At 40.5% G+C, this 25,638-nt stretch overlaps 1 long non-coding RNA gene across 4 annotated transcripts in view; it reads right to left on the bottom strand.

The window, feature by feature from the left end:
- LOC310845410 overlaps positions 1-25,638 on the bottom strand; it is a 722,498-nt gene that overhangs the window by 134,827 nt on the left and 562,033 nt on the right. For 3 of the 4 annotated variants that reach the window (XR_014564670.1, XR_014564672.1, XR_014564673.1), the window contains one exon: positions 21,844-24,141. The exons of the other annotated variant lie outside the window; for it this stretch is intronic. This is a non-coding gene — a long non-coding RNA (uncharacterized lncRNA). The remainder of the gene's footprint in view (positions 1-21,843; positions 24,142-25,638) is intronic. 4 annotated transcript variants of the gene reach the window in all.

Raw genomic sequence — 25,638 nt, 5'->3', positions numbered from 1 at the left:
TGATCCTCTGCCTCCTCCTCTTTTTCTTACACTGGGGGAAGGGGTCCTTCCTTAGAGCGAGATGTTATGGGTAAGATGGCCCAGGAGAGTGCCTTGTTATTGCAGCTGGAAATTCTTTTTAAAAATTAGTTTAAAACTGAGAGTTACTAAATTAACTTTTAACTAACCTTGAAAGAAAAATTCTAGCTGCTGTGGTGAAGCAACAGCAGCACCTGCCTTACTCTGAGAAAAGATCCAGTCTTGACCCCTCCTGGAGAAGTGCAATCTGGAGCCGAAAATGAAGTCTGGAAAAAGGATTGAGCATGCTTTCCCAAATCAAAGTTGCAAACTACCGAAAGCTTCTTTTTCTTATTACAATCAGCCAAGGAATCTTAAATACCCCTGTATGTATGTAGATTCACAATAGGCCTTGAACCACAGATGCCCAGGAGCACCATTGTACTTTCCACCTGAGAAATAGCTTTAACACCACGTACATAAGGTGCGAGGCTCCCGCTCCCCTTTCACCCGACTCATGTCTTCACGGTGGTTGTTAAAAGTACGTGTATGTCCGACACTGATGTGCTGCAGAAATGCTATCACCTTAATAAGGGCTAATCAAAGAGAATGGAAGTTAATCCAGGTTGATCTTTGCACGAATAGAAGTGCCACTGGATGCAGGGAAATGAAAAGAAATGGATTCGCCTTATTGTTTTATTATCTCCCAGTAATGATTTTTATCCTCCTTTCTAAAGGTTACCTGGTGTAGGTCTCTGAAATTACACTATTTGTTTTGATTAAAAGAACACTACACTCCAAATGAGTATTACACATTCTCAATCATTAAAGACAGAAAGACGAAGCTCTTATTTCACCAGGGCTGTATTTTTTCCTTAGACCTCCAGATTAGAGGTGAAAAATTGATGAAGGGTGGGAGGGAGAGGATCCCCTGTAGCTATAAATGAAGTCAGGAAGCTTGAATAATTTGTATTTTGCAAGTGCTCATAAAAGCAGTACAATTCATATGTAGGGCAACCAAGGTTTTAGAAGTGATCCACAGTCAAACACCAACAGCGCACAAAAAGAAAATATAAATTCCATTCACAAAAAATGCTATAAAGTTTTTTATAGTTTAAGGTGCTTCAACCTATTTAATGCTATGAGTGTCAGGATCCCAGCTCACTCAGATCCTGCTCCCACTGAAGACAAAGAGAAAACCATGCTAGCAGGGTTCAAAATTAGCAGGGCGCCAGACACATTTTGTGCCTAAAGATTCTCCATTTGCGAGCACCTAAAAAAGTCTGGGTGCCATTTTTTGTGCCTGGCTGACACTCAATGATTACAGAAACGTATGTGTTTTGAAGCCTCAAAGTATATGCTAAGGATAGATGTTAAGGAGTTAAGTAGAGTGTTTTGAAAACTGAAGTATGGTACCAATATATTTATTGTAAACACCTAATTAAACATGTATTAACAATTTATGTTGAAAATGTGGTACTAACAATGTGTCACTTAGGTGAATTGTGCTTTACTTCATGCTTATCAAAATAATAAATATAAAGTGTTTCCAACCCACCCCCCAAATGGTGACTAGACATTCTGTTTTGGCACCCACAACCCAAGTCCCAGGAGCCATTTGGCTTCTAGCTTTTCTATCCCAGTTTCTAACACTGCATGCCAGTCCAAAGGCAGCCTGAAGAGCCTCATCTCAGACATGCCTTGCCTGTGTCCCCACCCCCAATGAACCCATTGTGAGCCCCACTTTGATCTCTGGTTCTTTCATTGCCCCCTGGAGCTCAGGAGTAACGGTGGTGGTGGGCAAGACAGGAAGCCCAGTCACAGGAAGAGCAGGGATCATGCCCTCAGCATACCTGAAAAAAATGGGCAGTGGGAGTTTCTTGAAAATGGTTGAATAAATGAGGCCTTGGAGCCAGGTAAAGCTTCGTGTGAGTGGTAAAACTGCTGAGTCGTCTCCCATCAATCAGGGAAGCGAGAATAATTTAACCAATGCTACATAATTATGCTAGTAATTAATTCACCAGATTTTGCTCAATCAGCATCTAAATATACACAAAAGACAGTAAGCAAGCAAAGCAGACTTTGATGAGAAGCATAATGTGCTGCCTAAACCTTGGCTACAAAGATTTTTCTTTCTTTTTAAGTATGGTATTATTTGTTTGGTTACACAAATGTATATGGAGTGGTCTTACAGGTAAAACTCAGAAATTTAGAGTATCGTAGAAAAGTTCATTTATTTCAGCAATTCAACTTAAAAGGTGAAACTTATATATGAGATAGATTCATGACATGCAAAGTGAGATATGTCAAGCCTGTATTTGTTATAATCGTGATGATGATGATGATGGCGTTCAGCTGATGAAAACCCCAGATTAACAATCTCAGAAAATTAGATTAAATGAAATCAGCAAAACAAGGATTGCAAATAGAGCAATGTTGGACCTCTGAGAAGTAGAAGCATGCATATGTACTCAGTACTTGGTTTGGGCCCCTTTTGCATCAATTACTGCCTCAATGAGGGCTAGCAATAGATTGTCCACATTGCATTCCTTGTGTTCCATAAATTCACCCAGTGTGGTGTAGTGGTTAAGACCAATAGACTCGTAATCTGGGGAACCGGGTTCGCTTCCCCGCTTCTCCACATGCAGCTGCTGGGTGAACTTGGGCTAGTCACACTTCTTTGAAGTCTCTTGGCCTCACTCACCTCACAGAGTGTTTGTTATAGGGGAGGAAGGGAAAGGAGAATGTTAGCCACTTTGAGACTGCTTCGGGTAGTGATAAAGCGGGATATAAAATACAAACTCTTCTTCTTCTTTTACTCTTCCAGAGTCCATTTAACCAGAAGTATTTCTATAATTCTGGCATTGAAGCATGCTCAATTTGCTACAGCTTTGAGTTTCTTTACTTAATTTGCACCTACCCTCCACTTGATGTCACTGATGTATGCACACATGCACACACACACACACACACAGAGAGAGAGAGAGAGAGAGAGAGAGAGAGAGAAACACTGCCCCCACCAAAAAAAGAGGATAGTTAAAGCAATCATAATATGGTAGCCTCAAGATCTTTGTATTTTTTTTTGTTTTTTTTTTTGCAGTGTTGCAGTGTCACACGTGTACTCTTGCACGCTGGTAAAGCACGATTCTCAGTGATTAAACACATGCTTTGTATACAAGCTCCAGGATCTCCAGGGATGGCTGAAAGAGTGGAACTCAGAGGAGCCTCTGACAACCATTGTGTAGACAACACTGAGCTAGATGTGTTGGAGATAAGCAGTGTCCAGTGCACAGCGGAATGATGAAAAGTACGTGCCAACATGCTCTATATTACTTTATTTACACTTCAAAGCTGGTTGTTTACAGAAAAACATGTTCCCTCTGCCGGAGCAGAGAAAGGCATCCTCTCTCCTCTAAAGCACGGAGAGAATCAAACACTGAACTGCAAAGAACAGTGAAAAAACAGGAAACCAGTGTACGTCACATCCAGTCTCCTTTCCCGTGAGAAAACCCAATAGCACTTGACTGTTGAATGTAAACATTGTCTTGTGACAAGCACTTCGCTGCTCAGTGAAGGAAGCAGAAACCAACATCCTCCCCCTTTCTGTGAACATCACTGGGCAGCGTGTTCGTACAATATCAGTACAAACCCAACTTCTGCACATAGGTACAGTGTTGATCCCTTGATACAATCTTGGACAATACATCAGCAGGAATTTCATTACCTGGCATATAGGACACAGTTACGAGTCCCTTTTGAATACGTTCCCTAGCATGTTGCAACTTCAATTGCAAGTGCTTCGTGCTTTGCTTACAACCTTCAGAATTCAGCAAAGCCAAACATGCTTTGTTGTCCTGGTAAACCTGGATTGGACATTTGACAGGAATTTTTATGTCTTTGCACAATTGTAACAACCATTCACAATCCTTAAGTGAATAAGACAGTGCATTCAGTTCAGCTTCACAAGTACTTAAGCTAACTGTTGTTTGCTTCTTGCATGACCAATCAAATAGACCCTGATTGTACTTATAGCAAACTCCAGACGTACTTTTCCTGTCTGTAGTGTCACTTCCAAAACTTGCATCTGCAAATATCTCAAGACCACCAGACTTCTGATTGTTAAATCTCAGTCTGTAATGCATAGTGCCTTTCAAATACCGCGCTATGCGTTTCAGAGCTTTCCAATCCTTAACAGTAGGATTGTTGACTTGTCTGCTTAGCAAATTACAGCTAACAGCAATGTCAGGTCTTGAACATCTGGCAATGAAGTTTAGCTTGCCTAGCACACTTCTGTACAGTGTAGTATCAGAAAATGCTTCTCCAGTGTCATCTACCTGATAACCTGTTGTCATCGGTGTGTCTACAGGGTTAGCATCCATCAGGTTTAGTTTGCTTAACACATCAGCAATTTTACGTGACTGGTGTACTAGAATGTTACCATCTTGATCTCTCTCTATTTCCAGAGATAGGTAGTTGTTTACCTCACCAAGATCTTTCATGTCAAAGTGCTCTTTCAATTGAGCTAGGGCATTATTGTACATTGTGACATCCTTCCAAAAGAATAAAAGATCATCAACATAAAACAAACAATACAGTTTCTTTTGCCCCTCCTCTTTGACAAATACACATGGATCAGCTTTCCCTTGCTTAAAACCTAGAGAAAACAATACTTCAGTGAGTTTTGTGTGCCAACACCGTGCACTTTGTTTGAGACCATAAAGGGACTTCTTCAGAGCACAAACAAATCCCTGTTTTACCTGTACGCCATCAGGTGGAAGCATATAAAGTGATTCATCTAGAGATCCGTACAGAAAAGCTGTATTCACATCATGGTGACTAATGTGTAGATTCTCTTCTGCAGCTAGCTTGAGCATAAGCCTAATGCTCTCATACCTCACGGTGGGTGAGTAGGTCTCGTGATAGTCTTCACCTGGTACCTGTGCAAAACCTCTGGCTACCAATCTGGCTTTGTGTCTGACTATCTTGCCATTTTGATCTGTCTTCGCTTTGAAGACCCATTTGCTTCCAAGCAGTTTCATTCCTGGAACTACTGGAACAAGGTCCCATGTCTTGTTCCTTTCCAAGGAATCAAGCTCAGCCTTCATGGCATTTAACCATGGCTCAGCTTCCTTTGAATCCAAATCCTGGATTTCTTGGAAACTTGAAGGTTCAAATACCTTCTTGGAGCTTTTAACAGCTGTTACTGCTATCTTAGCAAACTCATCAGCAAATCTCTTTGGAGGTCTGCCTTTTGTTGCTCTCTGTGACCTACGAATTAGCCTTAAGTCTTCAACACTCTCCTCTTCCTTCTTAGGAGAAAAGTGACCTATTGTGAACAATGGTTCCTCCAATTCTTGATCAGAGCTTTCAGAGGGTCGCATAGAGGCTTTCGCACTCTTGAAATCCTCTGAATCACCCGATTCAGTTTCAGACTCAGAATCAGAACCTTCATCAGTGGGTGTGGGTTGTTGCGGTTGCTTTTGACTATCCTCAGTTTCATCACTGTCATCAGGATAACATTGGAAAATTCCCACATTCTCCCCCCACTTGGCATTGTACTCAACACTTCTTGTGAGCTTAATTGTCTTAGAGTCAGTCATCATTATTCTGTAAGACCCTTTCTGATAACCTAGAAAGATACCATGCAATCCACGCTTGTCTAACTTGGAGCTTTGTGGTGAGTGAACCCACATGTCAGAACCAAAAATTTTCATGTGTTTGATGTATGGCTTCTTGCCAAACATCTTCTCATAGGGGGTACAACCAATCGCTGAAGATAACCTGCGATTATAACTGTAAGTGAAACATGAGAGAGCTTCGGCCCAATAACTCTCTGGAAGATTGGCATCATGCAGCAAGGTTTTTAACCCTTGAAGCAATGTCTGATTTGCTCGTTCCGCAAGTCCATTCTGCCATGGCGAGCGAGGACTAGACAAATCGTGTTGAATTCCTTTCTCAGTCAGAAAAGCTTCAAACTGCTGAGAAGTGAATTCTCCCCCGCGATCACTGAAAAGAGTCTTTACCTTCTTACCATGCACATTTCCCAACCAAGCACAGAATTCCTTGAACCTTGGAAAAGCCTCTGATTTCTGCTTGAGATTGTACACATAAATATACCTGGAAAATGCATCAATGAGAACCATGAAGTACCTGTTTCCACCCAAAGAGGGCGCTAGTGGTCCAACCAAATCAGCATGAACAACCTGGTATGGTTCTGTAGCTTGCCTACTAGACACCTTACCTTTCGCAGCCATTTTTACCTTGTTTGCTGCGCATGCCTTGCACTTCATGTGGTACCTGCAGGGTTTAATAGTCATACCTTCAACCAAGGCAGGCATTTTAGATACTGCCTCAAAATGCAAATGACCAAATTTTCTATGAAAATCATGAATACATTCTGCATGCAAACTTTTGTTAGAACCTGCAATGCAACAAGTGTCATCCTGCACAACATCATCAAAATACAAAACATACAAACGATCAACATATTCAGCATGCAATACATAATCATTTTTCTTTGTGATGATGCACCTTTTGTTCTTAAAGGAAACGTCAATTTTCCGCTCATTCAGCTGTCCAACGCTGAGCAGATTATGCTTGGCATCTGGCACATAAAGCACATCCTGTATCGATAAGTCCAAACTGTGAAGAACAACAGTTCCGTAGCCTTTACTGGGAATTGTGTGGTCATCCGCCTGGTGAATCGCACCTTCCTGCGGTGTAAAAGACACGAACAGTCGCTTATCGTTGCACATGTGGTGGGTCGCCGCTGAATCAACAACGAAGAAAGATCTAGACATCTTCTGGACCTCTGCAACCTTTGGAGTGAAGCGTGAGACCATTGCCTTGTGCTGCGTTGTCCTGGACACCGGACCTTTGCCTTTGCCTCGGCCTTTTCCACGCGATGAGCTTTCGCTGCGCTGCTCTGTCTTGGCCCTGGGATATCTGCATTCCCTCTTCATATGGCCTAGACGTCCACACGTGTAGCATTTCACTGCCTTCAAAGCTTTGGCGCCATCTGGTGGTTCCACTGCACTCTGGGATGACGTCTGTGAAGTCTCCCCCTTGTTGATGCAGCTAGCACCCTGGCGGTCTGCTTCATTCTGAATCATGGCAGTATCACAGGCTACTCTGAGCTGAGCATGTGGCTGATTGGCATCAAATCCCCCACTTGCCTCATCCAGCCTTCTGCAGCTAGCCATCATGACTATGGCATTAGCCTTCTGCGTCATCTCTGCTGCTTTAAATCAAGCTGCTTTATACAAGCTGCGTCTGTGTACAGCTGCTTCAATCCAAAAGCAAATTCAAAAACAGCCTCTGCTTTGTGAACCTGTGCCTTTCTGCTTAACTGCTTTGCTTATCTGCAGCTGCTTCTAACCGCATTCCAAAGGCAAGTTCAAAAGTGAAAGTTCTCTCTGCTGTCTTAAATTCATGCTGCGACACTGCTGCAGCTGCTTTACTTTCGATTTCCCCCAGCATAGGAAAAATTTATCCTTCTAGCCTTTTGCCTGTGCCACGGCAAAACCGGCTATAAAAGTTCAAAGTCCAGCCATAAAGCCATTAATTAGAAGCTGGCAGGCTGCCCGGAGCTGTAGCACATACCTCATCAAATCATCTTGACGCGCAGAGATATCGTCCGATCCGGCCCTCTGCATTCCGATCCTTTGCCGGCACTCCAATTCTTTGCTCCTTTGTTCCTTTGCCAGGAGCCCGACTTCTGGAGTCCATTCTCAAAACACTGCGTTTTTCTGGGCCCGGAACCAAATGTTGGAGATAAGCAGTGTCCAGTGCACAGCGGAATGATGAAAAGTACGTGCCAACATGCTCTATATTACTTTATTTACACTTCAAAGCTGGTTGTTTACAGAAAAACATGTTCCCTCTGCCGGAGCAGAGAAAGGCATCCTCTCTCCTCTAAAGCACGGAGAGAATCAAACACTGAACTGCAAAGAACAGTGAAAAAACAGGAAACCAGTGTACGTCACATCCAGTCTCCTTTCCCGTGAGAAAACCCAATAGCACTTGACTGTTGAATGTAAACATTGTCTTGTGACAAGCACTTCGCTGCTCAGTGAAGGAAGCAGAAACCAACACCAGCGTACTCTTGCACGCTGGTAAAGCACGATTCTCAGTGATTAAACACATGCTTTGTATACAAGCTCCAGGATCTCCAGGGATGGCTGAAAGAGTGGAACTCAGAGGAGCCTCTGACAACCATTGTGTAGACAACACTGAGCTAGATGGACCATCGGTCTGATTCAGTATAAGGCAGTTTCCTATGTACCGCACAAAAAGTATCTCAAAACTATTTGTACAGTACTATATATATAATGGGGAAATGCTTTTAAAAATGAATATATTACTGAAGATAGCATAGAAAATGCATTATATTAGAAGCTACTTGCAAAAGATACATATATTAATCAAAACTGCAGAAATCATACTAAAATGAAGCATTTCCATAATGATCGTTTAAAAAAAAATTGCAAATTGCTGCAGAAACATGGCAGCTGAATTTAAGATTAGAAAAATGAGAAACTAAGAGAATCAAAACTGATCAATCCTTCCATCCCTACTGGTAGCCTTAATTTGTTCTGTACTACGTTGATTTAAGCCATCTGAAGATCCAGCATAGGAAATACTTAGGAATATGTCAAATGGAGACTAATATTTGCAGACTGACTGTATATTGAAATTAATCAGATAATTTCCTGTGTGATGGGAAAACCTAGGCTGCTCTCATAAAGTTATCACAAGCCCATCTGTGCTAATCTAGCAGATGTCTTCGTTCACAATGTTCTACTGCTGATTCCCTATCCCCCTTCTTTTGATAAAAGCATGCAGATGTCCAGTGTCATTTCAGCCTACCTTTCCTTACAAAGCTTTTGACAAGGTAGCTGCTCTCAGTTAACATACCAGCATGCTATGTGAACGATGTGATTAGCAGTGATGCTGTGGATTTTGAAAAATTAATGACCAGGTGTGTTTGTATGTGTAGGGTGGCTGTGACTAGCACCTCTGTGTGCCAGGAAGGATGGTTTAAGTCTTTTTTTCCAGCTGTGATCTGGGTAAAAACCACCTAGCACCTTTGCAATCAACACTGGAGCCAATGGGAAGTTTTCCCCTCTAATGGTAATTGCTCTGTGGGAGAGGCTGGGAAACAAAGGCTTAGCCCCCACTTCCCTACACACTTGTTGTTGTTTTTAACAAACTCTAAGATGTATGTTATTTCTAACAAACTCTAAGATCACATCATTTATGTAGCATGCAGTTACCGTATTTTTCGCTCCATAAGACACACCTAGTTTTTAGAGGAAAACAAGGGAAAAAAATATTCTGAACGAAACAGTGGATGTTTGATTTTTGTGGTTCATACTGTGGCAGCCTCCTTTATCGCTAGAGTCCCTTATCTCCTCTCCGAATCACTTGCTGATCAGATGCTAAGTGGCTTTGTTCCAACACCCCCTCCCTCTTTTTAAAAATAAAAAGCACGATCTGCTTTTCGCCCCTGGGCAATTCGGCTCCAGGGACCACACATTCATTCCATAAGACACACAGACATTTCCCCTTACTTTTTAGGAAGAAAAAAGTGCGTCTTATGGAGCAAAAAATACGGTAGGTCCTTAGTTGCATAAGTACATTAAATATGTTGTATTCAGTATGGATTCAGCATCAATAATGCAATCCCTCATGGTTTCTGCACATCGCAACTGCACCAGTACTGGCCTATGTAGCATATTTCCCTAGGATACTTCTGAAACTAAACACTAACATCTTCAACAAGTCTCTTTATTTAGTTTTGCTTGCAACTGCAGTCCACTGCTTCCTTCTTGATGCATTAAAGGTGGTCTTAGGATTTTTTGGCCACAATATTTATGTTAAATACTCAGACATATTTATCTCTTCTAGCAACTCTTCCATTAGCAAACTTAGCAGAACTTCAAGTAGCAACACCAGCAGTTTTTGGGTTGGCAATAATTATAAGAACTTTAAATAAAATCTGGCGCTAAAAATTAAACTACAGAGCATGCTGATTATTTGGCCCCTCTCCCATATTTATTACCTGCCTGTTTATTATACCTTGGCAATTTGATGGCTGCAAGACACGGTTCCTGGTAACCTTGAAATTAATATTTATACGGCTTTGTGTTTTCAGATGTTCTTAATATTTTAAAATGTTTTTGATGTTATAAATACACACACACACACACACACACACACACACACATTTGTATGTACTGTTTTGTTATTTTCTTTGCCACTAGAAATTTATTAAAATGCCTCAGTCTGTTCCAATATTCATTCACACTTTCAACTAATATTTTCTATTCTGCTGCTATTGGTCTATGTTGCTCAAGTCTTTTTCTTGTTTTGTCAACCACTCATATGGATGTTGTTGTTTTTTTAATACATCATAGTACACAACAGACACCAACAAATATTTACAATTCAGTTATCTTCCCTCTGTGTTCCTGTTCAAAGTGAATGAATTTCCAGAGGGGCAGCCTTGCTAGCCATTTGCAGCAAGAACAATGAAGAATCTTGTGGCACCTTAAAGGCAAAGTTAATGATGTGACTAATGGCCCACCACAAACAATCTACAGCAGCAATTTTAAACATGTGCACTAAGAAGTAAGTCACATTTAATTCAGTGGGGCTTACTCCCAGGTAAGAAGGGTTAGAATTGCAGCCTATCTTGCTCACTTAATCATGCAGAAGTCCCTTTTTATTGCAACATTTCTTTTCATAAATGCATATTTTATACAGAAAATGGTGCATGTGCGTGCGTGCGCCTATCTGCTAAAGCAATGCTCAAGAACTGCTTTACAGGATCAGATCATAGTCCTAATTCTAATGAATACAGCTAATTCTAATTACAGGCCCAATGCCTCTGATATACTGCCTCTGTATATGCAGACTCCATTCATCAAACAAGACACCAATAGACTGATGTTGTTGGGGCATTTTAGGAGTTTTAATGGTGAGCTGGGTAGCGCTGCGTCTTCTGCCCAGAAGTGGGGTGGAGATGCAATGCCAGCAGAGGTATTGTTCCTGCTTACTAGGAGAGGTTGAGTGCAGGCACACTAACAGAAGCAAAGGATTGTTTTTTTCCGGTGCACCCACATCACTCTGACCTCCCTGTTGCTTCACTACCATCCCTCGTGGTACGTGGCAGTGACATAACCACCAGGAAGCTAGTACTGTGGCTCTGCCCCACCGGATGTGCTGCTTCTGGCTCTGCCCCAAATGGTAAGTGATAGGCTGCAACATTGACTCTCATACCACAAAGCCCACTTCACCATTCTGTAGATAAAATTTGAGAAAGGGTCATAGCTCAGTAGTAGAGCATCTGCTTCCACGCAGAAGGTCCCAGATTCAATCCCCAGCATCATGTAGGGATAGGAATAGCCGCTTGTCTGTAACCCTTGATAGCTGCTGCTAGTCACTGTACACAATATTGAGCTAGATGAACCACTGATCAGTAATGGCAGCTTCCTATGGGCAGATTAGGTTTCTTGACACAAGCAGCAAACTTTATGCATATCAGCATGGATATGTCAAAAGATTTCCTTTCCCTCAAAAGATTCTCCTGGATGTTTTGCTGCAGCAGGTATGCTATTGATTTATTCTAACTACTTTAAATGCAATGTCTCAAAACTGACTGCTTTGAAAAACTGGAATCGTTTAGTATGCGATGTGTCATTTCATCTAATATTTGCATCACAAGAGCACGATGTAAGCTTTCTATTACTTTCACTTTTAATGAAATCCATTTTATACTTTAGCACTGAATAGGATACCTAAGAGGGAAAAAGTGTGACCAAAACGGCTTGTGTTCAAAGCTCCCAGAAGTGGAACCAATGACTCAGGCAAGTCACTCAACTGTAGAATGAGGCAAGTGTTCAATTTTTCATTGGATTGAAGGATCTAAGGTAGCCATAAAAGAAGCCATTTGGCGGAGTTTCATACTTTGTCTTATAAAGCTGTTCCATGTCATTTAGAATTCATCTGGGGGAGTGGGGATCACACAGTCCTGTTCATGCTTTCTCTACTGAAATGTCACTTTGTGTTTGCAGATTGTACAGAATATTTTATGTTACGGCTGTAAGCTGCATTATATGCCCGTTGAGTGAAAAGGCAGGGTATAAAGAGGAAAGTATGAACTAAACATACAGAACATCTATTTTTTGGTGGTATGTCAATAGCGCTTTTCAGGCATTCGCCCTGTATGAACTTAGAATCCTGTAAGAGGAAGAATGAAGGCACTTTCCTCCCTCGGTTTACCCACTGGGGCTGAGCGTTGGTGTCGCTAGCATTTCCCTGTCCTTTCTTACCTGACCAGGTTGACTTCTAGTCAGGTCAACTGGAGCATTCTTCTGCTATGGTACCTCACACATGGAAGGCTAAGCCCATTTCATTCATTCATTCTTTACAAAGTGTATTCATGTCCTGCTCATTGGCTGCTTTGGAGGACTTACAAAACAACTGAGATAACAATTTATACAATTTAAAATCCAAATAATTAAACAAATAAAATGTAACAAAAACAAAGGAGTAGAGGAGTCAAGATAACAAAAATACAGTCAACAGAAAGAGAAATGTTTATGTCAAACCAAAACCGTTAAGAACTTAAGACAAGCCTTGTTGGATCAGACCAATGGCCCGTGTAGTCCAGCATCCTGTTCTCACAGCATCCTGCTCTCACAATGCCTATGAGAAGCTTGAACACCGTTTGGTTTTACTGTATTGGTGATCAGCTGTGCATGGATCAAACACATCCCTCCTCTCCCCTATCCACATACAATAGCATATTGCATGTACCATGGCCTTCATGTGGAGGTCCATATGCATATTCCTAGTAAGTACAATTGCCCTTCCCCACTCTAGTCACTGCATGATGATGATCACTCAGTAAGCATGTGAACTTAGCTCTAACCTTCGCTGGTGAAATATTTTAAAATTAAGAGTTCAATCACTAAACTAAATATGCAGACCAACAGATCCACTCAAGCCAACAGATCATTACTCACAGAAATGTCCAGGTTTTTCCTATCAGATCTAAAAAGTTCATTAAAAGCATCAAGAAGCCAACCAATATTATGTAGTTCTTTAAACCTTGAAAGGAGGATATGTGTTGTTGTTTTTGGATTTTAAATTGAGTGTTGCTGGAGATACTGATTTAATTTTCTGTAATGGCACATGACTCAAAAATATTCTCTCTAATAAAAGGGAGAGAAAATCACATTATTAAACCATGGACACTTAATGTTGCAATTTATCCAGCTTAATGAGACGCTTTCTGTAATACACTTTACTCCAAAAAGATGTTTTCACACTATTCATTAAAAGTCTCAAAATTAATTACTTTAATTTCAGGGGTTTTTGCTTTGTTTTATGGAGACTTCCTTAACTTCAGCTTCAACTTTTATTGTATTTGCTTCTTCAAGTATGAGGAATATATACTACATTATTTCCTGTTTTAAAAAGGCATATTCCTACCACACTGTCTTATACAACTACATAAGCAAATGCACTTATCAAATTGTGCAACAAATATATGCAGTTCCCATGAAAAAACACCTTTGTATTCTCCTATTTCAAAGCTATGTTTTGTTATCTACATTAGGAGATGGTTCTTGTTCTTTCATTTTTTCCATTGTATATCACCCTGGGTTGCCTTGGAAGAGAGGGCAGTTCAGACATGAAATGAAATGAAATGAAATGAAATGAAATGAAATGAAATGAAATGTGTAATATTGATCAGTGTATTTCTTGGAAACAGCTTGCAATGCTATAGGTTCTGGCCTACACAGTTGTTAAGAATCACCAGGGGTCTTCATGAAACTAGATTTTTATTTGCCTGTAACATTTAAGCAACTTAGCTTATACAGGATACATATTAAACCACTGGTCCAGTTAAGTTAGTACTGTGGAAACTGACATTGAGCAGTTCTTTAGGGTGTCAGATGGGGATCTTTCCCAGCCCTACTTGAACTTGCCAGGGATTAAACCTGACAACCCTTTTGCATTCAAAGTACTGTAAGTGCTCTCCAACTGAGCTGCAGGATAGGAGAGATTGCATCAAAATGCACCCTATTATAATAAATTGGTAACGTGGTGAGAATAGTTAACCAAAGCTGGAAAAAAATTGGTTGGGGGGGAATTATGTTTATGACATTCTTAACATGTTTGGAAGAATATATGTTTTCTTGCAGACCAACATGGCCTTGAAATACAAGGCTTCCTAGGTGCATAGGTACGTGCACAATGTTGTCCCTTTCACTACCACTCTGAGGCTGCAAAGGAGACATAGCTTGGTAAGGGAGACAGGCAGGGGGGCACACAGCTTTCACCTGCAAGGAACTTAATCAGACAAGCCTGCTATTTCAAAAATGTCAAAATCTTTGACATTTCCATTGTCCACTTAGTATCCGAGCCACCTCTTCCCTGAACCCAAAATGTGTAAATAAGAAAAGCAAAAGACTTCTAATCAGATAAATGGGAAGAATCTATTCCCTCAGTTTGCTTGGACAGCCAGAAGACATTTGCATTTTGAAATCAAACCTGGATCTTATAGGCTTAGAATTAGCTACTCGGTTCCCCATCACCACTAGTGTAAGGACAGAACAGGCTTAACCAATGTGTTACCCACCAAATGGTCATGTGATCTGGGGCAGATGGGAGTTTGAGTCCAGAAACATCTGAAGGGCACCATGCTGGCTACCTAAGGGTCAGAACTATGCTCATGGTTCTCTCTGATTCTTCCTTCTACCTTAAAGGTCTGTTGGTTGTTAAGCAGAGGGCTTTGGTCACACTGTAAATTGAACATGGGTTTGTCTTTCTTTAACCACAGGGTGAGAGACAAAAGAGAGGCCGATGTTCTGTGACTCATGTGCTCTTTTAAGATTGTCATTGAGCCTGTAGCATGAGAGGAAATGGTGAATCTCCTCCTCATGACTCTGAACCTGATCTGCATTTACAGTTCCCAAAATATTCATGCTGCTTCAAGTGACATGTTTAGCATCACATGAACTTGGCCCTTCATATATATTTAAGTTCTGACCACCAGTCAATCAGTAGAGACAGTGACTGCAATCCTGTTTCTCTCCATGTTGTTCACTGTAACACAATTGGATGACTGTGTGGCCTTATAATGGAACTATAAAATTAGATGAAGCCTTATGGCAGCCAGATTCTCTAGGAAGAAACCGCCTATTCCAAGCTATTTAACCTAAAAAGAAAACCACCTCTTCCTTCCATATGAACACAATGCAGATTTAAAGCAATGCCAATTTAAAACAAGTAAATTAGGAGAAAAGTCTGACAGAAGCATCCTTTTGCTTCAGGCTATAAGAATCTAAGAAAACCAACTATTTTTGATGGCATATTCTCTACATTTCCCTGCAGATACGTTGTGCATTTTAAGTATTTTAGGCGCACACTGGAGAATATACTCCCTATTCATCTCACCCACCAAATGCTGCAGCAGTGACTCAGGATGCTATTAGCAAAATGCAATTTTAAAAATAAATATTTGTTGCTATAGGAGCAGCTGAAATCTTGATCACCGTCCCAAAGAGAAATCTGTCACAACCATCATTTCCTTTGTGGCTACCAGAGAAAGAGATTAAGGCCTGAGTGGCCCAGTCACAATTCAGAGGACCAAGAGCTCTTGTAAGCAAGTCCTTCAAGCTTGCCCTCAGTGACTGAACAAAGCTGTAGCCCTCTGAATGTTATTAGTCTGTAACTCCCATAATTCCTGACCATGGGCCATGCTGGTTTTGATGTGTCCTGGATCCAAAGCTGTGTCTAATGGAGAAGCAAGATCTGTTGGGGTTTTAATTCTGTGAGCCCCTCCAACTTATGTTCAGGTTGCATGTATGTGTAAACAAAACTTTCTATCCTAAAAACCATAATGTCTACTGACTAATATGAAAAAACAAAACAAAATGCTGGGTAAGCACCTGGAACCCCTCAAGTCTCTAACCGCTCAGAGAATGGAGTACCATGTACAAATACTTTTAAGTTGCTAAGTTTTTTATATGCATACAATTTCAAATATTGCTGCCATGGTACATCAAGGTTTTTAAAAAATGCAACTATGCTTTTAGAAAACTAAACACTTCTAAAATATTTTATTTTTTATTTACTTCATTTAAAAAAAATAATTCATATCTCATACCTTCTGCATTAAATAAATTATGTTCCCAGGTTGTCTTTCTGGGTAAACAATAGAAACACTTTAAAAAGAAAATAATAAAATTTAGCATGAATGTAACACAACAAAGTAAAGCAGAATCAATACAGTCATATTGTCTATTTAGACAGAAAAATACCTGGTGCCTAATGACAGCAACAGCATCACCAGGCTACCTGGGGAGTTTGTGGCATCTTTTTAAAACTATCGTTCCAAAGGTAAAGAGTGTTTTTTGTTTGTTTGTTTTAAAAAAGCCTGCCTCTCACAGTTCAGATGGCAGGGGAGCCCAGAGAAAGAACTCTGGTGATAAATTCAGTGCATAGGTAGATTGGTGTGGAGAAGATGGCCCAACAGGTATATGGTCCTAGACTGTTTGGTGCTGTAATGGCTCAGACCAACTCTTAGAACTGGGGTTGAGAGCCAGTGGATAGGGCTGGACAATATCTAGTATTCAACACTGCAATACATCACCAGCTAAACATCACAATATATCACTATATCACAATGTCTGAAATAAAGATGGAGCTACGTAGAGGCATTGGTTGGCTTCATGGTTTTTCCTGCACACGCACACACAGACACACACAGACACACACAGACACACACACACCCCATGATTCACAATATTTGGTAGGATCAAAAATTATGAAACCCATATCACGATAGGGACTTCAAACCAGTTTTGGACGCTGTACCGCCCACCCCTACCAGTAGAGCTGTTGCAATACACGCCAAGGTATGACCTCGCTACAGCTTCTGAACTGTCTTCAACAGCCAATGGCGCAGGCAGGGCAAGACTTTTTGGCTAAAGTTTGGGGCCCCACAGCCCATGGGCCCCTAAATAACTACTCAGAGACAGTGGCTGATGATACTGAAAGAAAGCAAATAGGTATTTGCTTAGAAAGGATGTAGAAGCTAGACCTTTCTTAGCATACACATGCCTAGTTCCAACAATCTACATCAATTTCCCTGTGTTTGTTTGTTTTTAATTTCTGTGCTCTTTCTTTCAAGACAAAAACCAGCCTGGACAGGCAGCACAGAAATGAAAGTGGGTTCGGAGGAGAGAAGCTGCCTGACCCTTTTCCCTCTAGTTATTTTTCAGCTCAACCCCACTCTACCCCACTTTTTCTTTTCCACCCAGGGCAACAGTGGAAGGGGATATGTAGAAGATAAGAACCGGAAGGAAAAAGGGTTAAGCAATTTCTCTCTGCCTACAATTCTTCAGCTTCTATTCATAAGTCTGTCTAGGCTAATTTGAAAGAATCTGAAAGGGAGAAAAAAGTTTAATGTGCAGTTTCAGCCTTCAAAGTAGATGCTTGTCTATGCCTTTCCTTATATACATTAATCATGAGAGTGACTTTCAGAAGATTTCCTAATTCCCCAAAAGCAGCATGGCAAAAACTGCCTAAAGTTGTCTCTTGTAAGCAGTTTCTGGATCCAATATTGTGGCTGTTCTATCAGAGCAATCCTCCTGTGGAAGTCGGGGCTATTATTTATTATTTATTATTACTTGTTGCAGAAGGGCACCTGCATTCATAAAATGTTAATCATCGCTGTTACACAAATGCCTTTGCTGAGCCCCGAAGATAAGAGATTATTAGTCAAAGCCATGTGCCTTACCAAAGGCACAAATGAGCTGATAACACTAAAATGCAAAGAAACCTAAGATGGCAAAACGGAAACAAAACCCTACCACATTTCCATAGATAACACAAATCTCTGCCCCTTACAGCACTTTGAACCAAGAAATAAAGAAATCACAAGTGGAATGTAAAAGAATATATCACCATTAATTGTTCTTCATTCATTTCTCACTAGTAATTGCACTTGTTATCATTGGATAACATATCGACAAGTTCACATTCCTTCTGTTTCCTTTATCTCAAATACAAAAAGAAACTTTCAAAAAATAAATCACTAGATCCTGGGAATCTATATAACTGTTGTATATAATATTGCAATGTACAGGCTTCTCACAACCTCAGTGCATTATCAACAATAACACATTTTGGCAGACGTTTGGAGCAATGGAAAAGATTCCCATATTGTGAGCATCTGTTCTGCAAAGTCATTAGCATTGCTTCTGTTTCCTAAAAGAAGCTCTGCAGTCCAATCCTATGCATATTTAGTTAAAAGTGAGCCCAGTTAAAGAAATCTTTCTGCAATGATTTCTTTAAAAGTTAAATAACCTCGCCTAAAAAATAGAAAAAGACAAACAGCTGTCAGATTCACTGGAGGCAGCCTCCCCAGCTTCCTACTCACAGGAAAGCCCAGCTGAGAATGCCATGGGGATTTCAGGAAAAGGGAGCACCCAAGAAGGCTGCAGAATACAACCCAGTGAATATATTTACAGCATGAAAGGAGACTCACAAACCCTTCAGCTCCCTCGAAAGTACATTAAGTGCAACAAAAACTCCAAACCCCATCCATGAGATTTTCATTCATTCAATTATTTCCTCTTTTGATTTTTTTTTTTAATATAGTTTCTTATGTCACTAACTGAAGAAGTGGGGTGGAGTAGGTATAGCATGGGAGATGCTTTCAGCGCAGTATTACTCCTGATAGTTGTGTCCAGCAGTGTTTGGAGGGCCCAGGGGCAGATTCTACCACAAACGTTGTTGCCTCAGCTAATGTGTATGGCTAAGAAACTCCATGTAGCTGAGGAAGAAGAGGGAAACAGATTTGCAGCTTGCTTTATTGGCAACTGGGCCAAAACAGCCAACCAAAGTAGGTAGGCAGTTTTGTTTCATTTTCTAGTTTGCAACCACAGAGAAAGGACACCTCTTGGGGGCCACCAGGTGGCGCGTTGGAAGATGGCCGACAATAACATCTCTCTGACCCATACGAGGTAATTAAGGGACTGCTATGGGAAGTATGCAGTCTTCCTACCCCCCCCCCCCAGGAGATGGGGGCGCTGCCTTGCCAGCAGTGTTCACAATGCACCCCCTGATCCGAGAGATGGGGGTGCCGAACACTTGGCACGAGCCCTCGGTGAAGTCAGATCTTCCTGACACCGATTCCAATTAGCGCGTGCTCGTTAGCTTCAGCTCGTAATTATAATTGGAAATATAGGATTGGAATGAAGCTGAAGCACATACATCAAGTAATATTTGAGATAAGACTGCGGATTTATGGATCTCTGTGACCGGGAGTGACGGATGGACAAGTAAATCTTCTGATGAATCACCACTACGAGACTGTATGTTTGGAATGAAGGGGGCGTGGAGGAAAAAACTTTTTCCTTTTTCTTTGCACAATGTGATATTAATAACCCTTCACCCCAGATAGAAATAAGATCGTTGCATTTTTATTAATCACAAGCAGGAATTTAAGAACTGTGTGGGATGGATTATAACAGGAGAGAGGATTGGTGAACGGTGAGAATGAGGAAAATTTTTATGACGCAGTTAAAAAATGGCGTCTCGCCAAGACAGGCTTGCCGGAGAAAGAAGGACAGGGGAAGGAGAATCAGGATCGTTCGAAAGAGAAGGAATGTTGGAATGCAAGTTTGACCTGACAGAGCCTCCTGACTCATTTATTTGGCAAGCCTGAGAAAAGTAAAGGACAGATCGAAGATTAATTTCTTTTTTTTATGAGAGATATTTCAAGATTTGTCTGGCAGGGCAAGAAACCTAGAATAAAATTTAAAATATTAACGGATGCAAAGGAAAGAGGTGGATTCGCCCTGCCAGACTTTAAACTTTATTACGAATCAGCAGCTTTCTGCTGGTTGAAAGAATGGCTACTTCTTGAAAACACAGACATTTTGGATTTGGAAGGTTTTAACAACGTATTTGGATGGCATGCATATCTGTGGTATGATAAGGTCAAAGTGCATAAAGCATTTAAAAACCATATTGTTAGGAAAGCATTGTTTAATGTTTGGATAAGATACAAGGATCCATTGGAAAATAAAACCCCAAGGTGGCTGCCACCGATGGAAGCGAAAGCTCAGAAAAAGCTCAATATGGAGGCTAAATGGCCGAAATATTGGGAAATTTTGGAACAAGATGGAGATAGACTAAAACTGCAGAGTTTTGAGAAACTAAAGAACAAAGTGCGAGACTGGCTCCATTATTATCAGATAATGGAGGCATATAATTTGGACAAGAAAATTGGCTTCCAGGTTGAAAAATCAAAATTAGAAACAGAACTGTTAGAACCCAAAACTAAGAATTTGTCAAGGATGTATAACTTGCTGTTGAAATGGAATACTCAGGATGAAACGGTGAAATATGTTATGATTAAATGGGCACAAGATGTTGGACACAATGTTTGCTGACTGGGAACAGTTATGGACCACAGGTATGAAGTTTACGGCATGTAATGCCTTAAGAGAGAATATTATGAAAATGATATACAGGTGGTACATGACCCCAGTCAAGCTAGCAAAAACCTACCACTTGCCCGATAATAAATGTTGGAAATGTAAAGAAACTGAAGGTACATTCTTTCATCTTTGGTGGACGTGACCAAGGATTAAGGCTTTCTGGGAGACAATATATAATGAATTGAAAACGTATTTAAATATACCTTCTTGAAGAAACCAGAGGCCTTTCTCCTGGGCATAGTTGACCAATCGGTGTTAAAGAAGGATAGAACTTTCTTTATGTATGCTACAACAGCAGCAAGAATACTTATTGCAAAATATTGGAAGACACAAGATTTACCCACTCTGGAAGAATGGCAGATGAAGGTGATGGATTACATGGAATTGGCGGAAATGACTGGCAGGATCCGAGATGAGGGAGAAGAGTCAGTGGAAGAAGACTGGAAGAAATTTAAAGACTATCTACAGAGACATTGTAAAATTAATGAATCTTAGAATGATGTTGGATTGAAATTAAGTGGTTTCTAGCTGTAATGGTATAAAAGAATATGAAAAAATGGTTTTTTATAAGTAAAAATTCAAGGTTATAATAATTTAAGATTAAAGATCTGGGTAGAATAAAGAGGGAAAGAAACTGCTGAGCTAATAAATTGAATTGGAATACAAAAAAGGGAGGTCCGAGGAGGTCCGAGAAACAAGTAAATGAAAAATAATGTGATGAAAAGATTGATTGTTTTTAACAACTTTTATTTTGTACTTTTTCTTTTTTCTTTTTCTATTTTGTAATGTAAAAATCCTAATAAAAATTTTATTTTAAAAAAAATCTTTTTTTTATGGAAGTGTTGAACAGAGGCTGCCCCTGAGCGATATGATCTTTGAAGAGTACAAAACCCACACAGAGGATGCCTGCTAATCTGCTTCTGAAAATTATCAGAGATCGCAAAGAAAGGAATATATGATAACAAGAAGAGAAAGAAAGTAATAAAGGACTATCTGGATTGAACTGGATAGAACTGTCTAATTAAAGCAGTAATATAAGTGATGTTTCGACTCGTTCGGAGTTTTGGACTCGTGCGGAGTTTGATGTATGGATACCCCAATTTTTTTAAAAAATTTGGCTGTATAATTTGGAACTAATGTGATTTGGATAATGTGATGTGATTGGCCTGTTAATAAAAATTATTTTAAAAAAGAGAGAAAGGACACCTCTTATGCTTCCCATCTCCATAAGTTTCAGTATGATGCTGGTGTCATACAATAAACCATATCAAGAGAAAAAACATAAAAGAATAAAATTAAAAATTCACATAAATTGTACCTGATGTCAATAGGATGGATGAATCGAATAGATCCAACCAGGAACTCTTCACGCAGGTTTTCTTCACAAAGTGCAGTCAAACTATGGAGCTCGCTCCCACAGGAGGCAGTGATGGCCACCAATTTGGATGGCTTTAAAAGAGGACTGGAGAAATTCATGGAGGAGAGGGCTACTGATGGCTACTAGCCATGATAGCTATGTTCTGCCACTGCAGCTGGAGGCAGCAAATGCTTCTGAATACCAGTCTCTGGAATCCACAGGCGAGGGGAGTGCTCTTGTGCTCGAATCCAGCTTGCAGGTTTCCCACAGACATCTGGCAGGCCTCTGAAAACAGGACGCTGGACTAGATGGGCCATTGGCCTGATCCATCAGACTCTTTTTATGTTCTTATCTCTATCATGCTGAACTGTTTGCGTTGATTGTATCTAGCTGATCCCTCAGCAACAAAGAATCATTAATATGAAGAACTATGCAAGTAATGATGGCAAATGGGAACCATGCCAGGAGAGTCGCTACCTGTTTAATTCTTCAGCACTCCTACAATTTTGAGAATTAGTTCAGAAATGTGTTTAGCTAATGTCCCCATGATTGCATTAAGAGAAATATATACTACCAATTTCGTTTAATGAAACGCTGGGAATGTTACAATTCCCTGACTTAGTTTAATGCTCTTAAAGACATGTGCACATTATCCACAGTAAAGCTAACGACAAATTCTGTATCTCTCTAGATGGTAGTTAATTGTTAGTGATGGAATAAATTCATGGCTGATTATCCTGTATCTAGGCAACTTAAAAATAAATGCACAAGCTTATTTCATCTCTTATTCACCAGTGCAGGAAATACAGTGCAGGTTCCACAGTATGTCAGCTCTCAGAGGTATGGCACATTAGCTTGATAGACTATATTAAGACTAATATGCATTGGAAGTGAGATCGCAACAAGACCATTTTGCTTAAATGCGATGAACCCCAGGATACCTGGCTGCTACTTTAAGCCGAATAAGCTTACTTCTGATGATTGCTTTAATTTCCAGTGTGTCTGGAACTGTCCAACGTCATATTTTTAAAAAGGAAATGTTACAAAATCAGCATGGATCCAGATAAGAGTTTTCATGAGTGGAACTTCACTTATGGAACACTCGTAACAAAGGAGAGAGCTCTGAAAGCTTTGGAAATCCTGAATATTCTAATCTGGACATGTTTAACAACTGAATTGCAGACTTCCCTAAATTTTGAGGTATGGTTTTTGGTTCCAAAAATGTGAATGGGGGGAATATACATGTGCACAAAATTATTTTAGGGGAAAGTGCATGCAAAAATGCATATAATTTAAGACTTTTAAAAAAAAAGATTAGCTGAAAATGGGGCTGAACCAACTTCTGATTGAACATGTGTGAAAATGACATCAAATGGAAATAGAAGGATCCATAACTACTCTAGACAGTGTGGGAGGTGGCACGGGAGGCTGTAGGAAGAATAGGCAAAAACAGCTCCCCTTTTTCCTTTCCTTCGGAGAAGCAGCCTTTCAGGGCAACTCTGGATACAACCCAATGTAAGTTAATAGGTACTGCAGTCCAAATTTCTGTAAAACAAAGTACTGGTGACTTTGCTGCTTTTTACAATTGTGGGACTCCAGAAATGAAAACAACTTGAAAGAAGACAACTATTTTATATGCAGTTTCTCAACGGTTGTCAAGGGCAGAAAGTAAAATAATCCAACATCTTTGTCTCCCACATCTTCACACAGATTCCAAGCCTCCATTTCTGGTAATATGAGAAAGTCCCGGTTACTTCATAATCCAAGGATGTTGTTGATTTAGATGAAAAACAAATGATCAAGGCAATGAGGCTCCACAAATCGTAACAGGTTCTGTCTTATTTCCTCAGGTGAGTATCATCAGCATGAGGTCACATTGGCTGGTCCCTCCCCTTAGGGTAGGATGCATCAGCACAGGATTGCAATGGTTGGTCCCTCCCATTTAAACAGACAGCATTAGTACCATGTCACAATGGATGACTGCGTCCATTGAGGCAGGAAACATCAGCACTAGGTCACAATGGCCAGCCTGCCTTCTTGAGGCAGGGAGCAAGCATGAAGGCACATTGGTCAGGGCTGTATCTCATGAAAGCAGGCTTCATCAGACCGTGGGCACAAGGCAAGCAGAATCAGGAGCACAGTCTCATTCTCAGTGAGAAAAGCTATGCAAGAGCACGTGAGCGCAGTCTCTTTCTTCCTGAGGTGGGTGGCAGATGATAAGACAACACTCAAATCAGCAGCAATATTTGGTTGGAAAAGCTGTAAGCAAAAATAAGAGACCTTAGCAGGTAGACACCCCCACTATTATGCAAAATAATGCTTACAAAACAAACCGTCTGGCAAGCCCCTCTTCATGCATTTATTTTGGCTCCATGAATCTCAGTGGACAGATTTTATCATCCTGCGTGCCCGAAAAGAGCTGATGTGGTGTCAGGGAAGCAACCTGCCCCTGCTCTTGTCCCAAGGGTCTACAGAGGTGTGTCACCCCCACACAGCCCTACTGAGGGATGCAACAGGTTGAAAACTGACTGTGAAAATTAACAAGGGAGAAGTCACACCGTCAACACCTATTCCTCATCCTCCAGTCTCTTCCCCATCCATCCATCCATCATTTTGTTTCCCCCCTTTTCATTTGTCATCATTTTGTGTCTTTTTAAAAATAAAATGTTTCTATACTTTATTATATTACATAATACTTCAAATAGATACACACATATTCTATTACTTAGAAAAACAAAATCCTGCCAAGACTTAAATTTTCAATAATGAACAAAAACATGTCCATCTCTCAGCAAACAAAATCTGAATACTCGTATTTCCCATATGAATCAAGTTGGTTAATTTGTTCGTTTCTGCAAGCTCTAAACATTTCAATAATCATTCCCAGATAGATGTGATGGGTGGCTTTTTCCTCTTGTGAACCCACACAATTTTTGCTGTTATTAATAAAGGCAAGTCTTTAATAATGAATTTATTTTGGAATATCCTCTGCAATCCAATTAAACAAAATCAACATTGGGCTAAGTCCCTCTGTTAGATCCATCATTTCTGATATAATGAATGTTACTTGCCTCCAAAAAGCGTAAGCCAGCTTGGCTGCCCCACCAAATATGAAGCAGATATGCATTTGTGACTGAGCACTTCCAACATTTGAACTGTGTGCCTGAATAAACATTGTCAAGCCTAGCTGGTGTCATATCCCACCGTAACAGCTTCTTACACTGATAGACTCAGGATGGAATTCAACCTCACACTCTTCCAATCATTCCATCTGTGCAAGCATTTCAGCTTGCCAGATAGAACCCCCCTCTCCTCCTCCACATACTGGGGCTTCTCCTGACCCCCTTCCTAAATGCAAAAAAACCTTCAGGCAGATGGAAGAAAAGGCAGAAGCAGCAGTGACCTGTGTTCCCAGCCTTCCTAATGAGGACTAGAACCACAATATGCATTCCGGAGGGGGTAAGTAACCATGCAGAAAGTAGATATGATAGAATTTTGCCCCCCCTCATAACAGAACTGGGGTCATCTAAGAAAGTTTAAAGGTCAAGAGATTCAAGATAGACAAGAGAATATATATGCACACAGCACATTGTCCGACTACATAATTTGTTCTCACAAGATGCAGTGGTGGCTGTCAACATGGATGGCTTTAAATGGGATTTGACAAATTTCAGATAAGATAAGGCTATTAGTGACCCCTAGTAATGATGACTATATACTCCAGTACCAGCTACTAAAGAAATGTCAGTGGGAGAG

The sequence above is a fragment of the Podarcis gaigeae genome (genome assembly GCF_964106915.1).
Source record: "Podarcis gaigeae genome assembly, chromosome: 5".
In the NCBI taxonomy this organism is placed as follows: domain Eukaryota; kingdom Metazoa; phylum Chordata; class Lepidosauria; order Squamata; family Lacertidae; genus Podarcis; species Podarcis gaigeae.
This window is presented reverse-complemented; position numbering and strand designations above follow the sequence as displayed.